Genomic DNA, 6790 nt, shown 5'->3' with positions numbered 1-6790 from the left:
ATCTCAGAATAAGTGGGATCTCAGAATAAGGTGGGAAGGCACCTCAGGGAGTCTGTAGTCCAAGGTTCTGCTCCAAGCAAGCTCAGCCATGAACTCAGACCTGGTTACTCAAGTCTTTATTCAGTCCTGAAGCCTCCAAGGATGGAGACCGGACAACGTCCCCAGACAGCCTGCTCTACAGCCTGGCTGGCCTCACAGGGAGGAATCTTTTCCCTTGTGGTCCACTCAGAGTTGTTCTCATTTCAGTTTGTGCCTGGTGTCTCTTACTGTCCCACCATGCCCCACTACAAGGACCCTGACCCTGTTTTCTTTATGAACTCTCTGTGGGTACCAGGAAGGTGGAGGCCTCCTTTTACATCTCCACAAAGCTTTCTTTTCTCCCTGCTGAGCAAGCTCAGTTTCCTCAGCCTCTCCTCACAGAGCAAGTGCTCCAGCCCCTAGGCATCTTGGTGGTCCTCTGCTTAACTCTCCCGGTTATCCATGTCTCAGATATTGGGGAGCCCAGAACTGGACTAGAGTGTCTAAATACAGTCTAGCTTGTGCAGAGTAGAAGGGGATAAACACTTCTTTCCGTCTGCTGGCCATGCTTCTGTTAATACACCCCAGAATTCTGCCAGCCTAGTTTACTACCAGGACATACTGCAGGGCCATGCTCAGCTTGCTCTTTGCCAAGACCCCAGGTCCTTCTCAGCAGAGCTGCTCCCTACAGCCTGTATAGCTGCAAAGAGCTATTCCTTTCTACATGCAGTACTGCATGTTTGTCCTTGTTGAAATTCTTAAGGTCCCTGTCACCCCATTCCGCCAGGCTCTCTGAATAGCAGCCCTGCAATTGAATGCACCAGGTGGTCCCCCACAGTTTGGAGTCATCTGGAAACTCAAGGAGTGTGCTCTCTGCCTCCACTTAACTGACAAATACGTTAAACAAGACAGGTCCAAATATAAATGTTACTTTGTTAGTACAGCTAACATTGTGTATTGAAATAGGCAGAGTCTGAATATACTTCATCCCTTTCTGGAATAAGGACAGCAAATGTTGCTGAGGTGACTGCATCCCAGCAATGTAATACTGCTAAGTAGCATGGCCTTTGATTCTGTTTTTCTACCCATACCATCATCCTTAGGTCTTTATCTAATGAAGTACAGCGAGTGCAGCATTCTCTTTTTATCACTAATTGGAACATGCAAGTTGTAACTACCTCTACTAGTTACTAGGTACAATATAAAGAAATATGACGTAAGCAGGAATGAAATGGTGCTACCTTAGGCTCCCATTGCATATCGCTAGGTTCCTAATATCCAGCATTACCATTGTCTCAGGTCTTGATGAAGTACAGTTATTTTATTATATGATTAATATCATACTAAACACATATTATATTATATATACTTATGTATTACCACCACGTATGAACTGAAACCACCCAAAAATAATATCAAATACCTGAAGCATACAATTAAATTCACATCAGGCAGTTTTACCCTATATTGTGTGCTAATGTCATTTAGATGTTCAACATCAGCTAATCATTTCTGCATGATCAATAAAGCTATATGCAAGCACTCACAGGAACCTGCAGGCATTGAGTGGTAATAGTTTTCTTGGCAGCATAATGACAGACACCACTTCAGAGTGAATATGTATATATTATATATATACACGCACTTTAAATATCTTTTTTATCAGTTACTTATAACTATTACTTTAGTGGTGATAGATACAAGTTTGTGGATTGGTTGCACATCTGCTGTAATTTACCTGCAGCGTGGGTTGAAAGTAGTGCCCAATGGGGGGATGATTGACTAAAGAAAGAAGTGACATAAATGAAAGATCAAGACAAGAAGAGAACCTCAATAGAATACTGACATTTTTTCTAAAAACTCTGCATTTGTCATTAACACATATGAAAAGTTATTGTCAATAGTCCAAAAATCAAAGTAAAAGAGGAAGAGATGCACTTGTTCTTCCTGAAGCAAGAAAAGCTAGTCCTGGCATGTTTGGTTTCCATAAGCGCGTCCTGCATAGTTACAATTTATATAGTGTGTGTCATACTGTAAGGTGTTGTGTAGGAAAAGCAGGCCTCAGAAAGCAGGCAGATGATAGAGCTTGATGGATAGACAATTCATATTTGCAAACAGATTCTGTGCTGACTTACGTGCATGGCAGCAGGTTGGAAGTACGGGTTGTATTCCAGCGGTCCAACTGTTTATCCACAATGGTGACACAACAGTGAAACCCATTTTTCATTGAGTCAGTCCAGATCTGCACTGGTCTCTCTGAAAATGGAGTAAGTAGCAGAGAGCTGTGCAGAAGGTTTACGTTGACTTTGGTATGATTGGCTGATACCAGATAAGAAACGGAGGCAAGAGTCTCAAACACTTAGCGTATGTTGATAGATGAACTATTAGATACGACCCGAGGAAGCCATTGCCCTTGCTGAAAGATACCAACACTAGTGAGGCCCAATTGACCTACTGCAGTGACATTTGAGACTGTGATCACAAACACAAACCCAGAGCTCTCCCTCATTTACATCTCTAACAAGAAAATAAGTCTTTCCTAGTATTTGAAAGCCAGAAATATCAAAACTATAATTTGTTCTACAAATGGTCTTAGATGACAGATTTGGGGGCTGTATCGTTTATAGAGTCCTTGTTTGTTAAAAAGGAGTTTTGAAGAGTCCATTACCTTGCTCTCCAGTTTTTACCTTGCTTGAAGGAAATGCATAGTCTCAAAGGACATCTCAGTCAAGAAATATCTTTGCCCAAGATATGCATCTGAAATATTTTTTTAAAAAAATCTGAAATATTTATACTATTTGTATTGAGCATTGTAAGGCTTTCTGAGATCAGCACTGATTAGTATCAGAACATTAAAAATATGTCAGAAAAATATATACATTTTACTTACTAAAACAAGAGCTTTTAATTAGTATATATATCAATAGATGTACAATAAATGTTTAAATTACATCAATACTATCCACTCAGAGGAAGTGCTATAAATATCACAAAACCTCAGAGGCTAGAAGCAGACTTGATATATTTTATTAATAGACTAAAAGATAACTCAGCTGAATTGCATGATTCAGTGTCTGCTCTAGATACCGTAGCTCTTTTTCTGTGAGCAAGGAAACACTTAATAATAATCTCAAAATTATGAAAATAGTCTACTGCATGAGCCAAAAGTAATTTCTGGCTTAACTCCAGGGACTGCAGTGAAGTTGACTAATTTTTAAATTATGAGATCAAATCCAGTTCTGTATCACGGTTTAAAAATTGTCTGTTAAGTACATCCAGACATTCCATGTTACCTGAAGGAACAATCTTCAGAACACACACAGGAGATATAATTAAACAAAAAGGCAATAAATATTTAAAAGGCAACAGGAAAAATTCAGTGTTTTTTCTTCATTTAGGGTAAAATTAATATTTCATTTATTATATAGATGTAATTAGCTCAGTTTTAAATTATCATTATAAAATAATTCTTAAAAAGCATATTTTGGAATCTTACTATCATATAGTAACAAGCTACAGTAAATCCAGGTTCTTTTATTTTCATATATTTTTCTTTATAGGTACTTGTCTTTTCTAGCACACAGCGTTGGACTGGTTTAGCATGAAAAAATTATGTCTTAATTCAGAAAGATTGGTACTGTAATACAGGTAAATATAGTCCACAAATTAAGAAATCATGATTTCGTGTTGCCAGTGAAGGTTAAGCTGGGTATGCTTCAGCTGTGTTCCAACTTTTCCTGTGACATGTCACCATTTTGGAGGGCACAGACCACCTCGTAGGATTGGGGCTGTTACCTGAGCTTTTACAGTACAGCTTTAAATAGCCATGCCACACGAGGGCAGCGATCATTCCGAGGGTAATCAGAGTACTCCTGGGGGTCTGCACTAAACATGTACAAACGTTTGGAGGACTGAGACTTCATCACATATTTCTTAAAGTGGCATGAAAAGCGTCATGATTATAGTTTACTTACCCACACTCTATTTAGCTCCCACTGAGCTCACTCTTTAATTTAGCTTCAGACACCCAAATCAATCTCTTCCAGGACCAAGACAGAGTGGTTACTGCTGCTGGAAGCACTGACCTGGGTAGAGGTTGTAGCCCAGACCTTACATCAGATCAAGAGCACCAATCCATCTAAAGCCAAATCTAGGAAACATTTCGATATTTTTCCGATGCCACCACTCAGGAAAAAGAGCAACAGGTCAGAGTGCTGCTGCAGAAAACAGACAGGCTGAGTGAATGAACACAGGTCACACCAGCACCGCTTTCAAGAATGATATACAAACTAGTGCTCTGGGGTTTTTAAAAAACCCAGACACCTGGGCTTCATTCACCTGTCCCTTAAGCAAGTTCCTTGTTAATTACTGCCATTTCCTGAAAAGTGTAAGATTTTAGTCATGAAAGCAAACACCTTTTGAATTATTTGTTTTATCCTGATTTAACTGTGGTATTTTGAAAAATACTGATTTTTCTTGAGTCTTTGGGGTTTTGTACCTTCTTGAGTAACATCCAACTACTTTAAAGATTTATGAATTTCTTCTAAAATACAACTCCGGTGCTTTAAACTTGCAGACACTTGATATAAATGACAACACAAGATTGTATCATTACCCACAGTGTTTATCCTTTTTTGAAAAACTCCTCTGCTTCTTTGAGAATCTTCTGATTAAAGATTCTAAATATATTTAGAAATCTATACTTCTGACACTTTTGCCTTTGACTCTTTCTGATCAAGAAGGTTATACTCAATATAGAAGACTTTTGCAAGTCATCAGTTTCAGAACATAAATATAGCTTCAAATAGAGCTAAGCTTTTTTGGACAAGGACTACATTTGAATCAAACCTTCTAAAGTCACTGGACAACCCCCCTTTTCTTTGTTCTAGCAGCTAATACCTCAGGATGACAGGGCACAGCAAGGGCACCCCAAGAGCAGGAAGCTGAGTGCAGGAACACAGGCAGCAGAGCAGGGGTACAGTACTGGAATAAGGAGAGCCAGCATGCACAGCAGCAAGGCAGGTCCTGCAGGCAACACAGCTCAGAGCCCAGCAACAGCAGTCAGACACATTTACAACTCTAAGACAAGCCTGAGGACAATCTAGGAAGTCAGCCTCCAGGTCAGCATCTGCAACAAGGGGCAACCAGGACCACAGTGGAGCAACCACCCAACAACCAGGCAAAGCTACAACAAGGCTCAAACAATCGAGGGCTCAGAGCTGAGCTTAAATGGGCCCGGGGGCAGAGTGTGGGTGAGGACCCAGGTGAGGCTGGTCAGGATCATTACAGCGTGTTGGTGCACTCAGCATATAAACTCCTAAACCTTCCAGAGAAGCTCAGTGATATAGGGGAGCTACTAGTATAGGGAGCTAGTCAAAGAACGTATACTAATCTGTAGGCTTTGATAATTTATGAAGATTACTCTAATTTACTTCTCTTCTAGCTAAATGTGAATGGATTCAAATTTTTTTTTCACATGTTGTACAATAGCAAAGCCAATTGTATTTATTAAACTTCTAATGGATAATTTATCTCATAGGCTCTTTGGGGGGGGTTGGTTGTTCTCTTGGGTTTTGTTTGTTACACAGACACACCCATGCACCCACCCCACCCCGGGTTCTTCAGCCCTGTTTTTCTTCCTAGATCTTAATTACATGGGATTTTATGGTTAAATATGGCAATGTCTTCCATTAACCAGAAACATCTGTCTTTAAAAAAACTCTGTAATTGTGTCTTTAGCCTTGAAAGGGAAAAAAAACCACCTTTGTGTAACTTGACATTAATTCACCCTGTTTAGCTGCTGACAACCTTTCACTTTCTGCCTCTTAAGAGAGCTGATTAATACAGCGCCCTAAGAAATGCCTTATATGATATGCTGTAGGCTGTTACAGTCAGTTAGGGAAACAACTTTCAAAACTACTGTAGCACAGACTGAAGAAGCGTTCTCAAGGTGGAAATTCCTAGGTACAGGCCATCAAAGATGTTGTCATATAAATTTTACTCTGTTTAAATGGCTCCTTTCAGAGCCAGTGATTGCTTGACATTTGGGAGTTTTGGAGGGAAGCTTTTGTTAGGAACATGAAACTAGTAATGGAGTCAGAACTACCCTTGTAGTCTGCTTTACTGGAAAACTGGCTATATAAATACTTCTTATGCCCTGGATGCTGTAGGACATAAAAAGCAAGAGCACTCCTATTCGAGGCACTCTGCTTTTATGTTCTTCTACTCTTTGCTACTTCCTTTTTTTTTCTAGGATTATACTACAGGGCAGTTGTTGTACATTTGGGTGTACTTAGGCACATATCACTTGTGGTGTCTCTATTCATCTGGTATGTATTCCACGCAAAATCCATTTTTACATATTTATCCTGAATGAGGGGCAGCAATACACTCACAAGCTGCACCAAGGTTTCAGGGGCTCAGCATCATACTGCATGTGTAATCTTACAATTCCTCTTCTTACCACGTGAATAATGCTCTGTTGTGGGAAGACACGCTATGTGTCAGAGCTTTCTTGCACAACACTAAAGAGGAAACTGATCTGCTGGTGGGGCTCGCTGGGAGCTCGCTTTGTGCACTAGCCTCCTGTAAGGGGGCTGTTGAGGCAAAGCTGTTCCCTGCAGGGCACACGCTGGTGTTGGACTGCGCCTCATACAGAAGCGCTGCCTGTGTGGGACTGTGATCATCTGTGCCACAGGGCTGTTCCCAAACCGAACACAGATGTGTGCACGTCTCCTTCTTCACCAGGCTACGGGCATCTGTGTCTCGCATC

This window comes from Falco cherrug, chromosome 12 (assembly GCF_023634085.1).
Source record: "Falco cherrug isolate bFalChe1 chromosome 12, bFalChe1.pri, whole genome shotgun sequence".
Lineage (NCBI taxonomy): Eukaryota > Metazoa > Chordata > Aves > Falconiformes > Falconidae > Falco > Falco cherrug.
The sequence above is the reverse complement of the archived record's forward strand: the minus strand, read 5'-3'. Positions refer to the sequence as shown.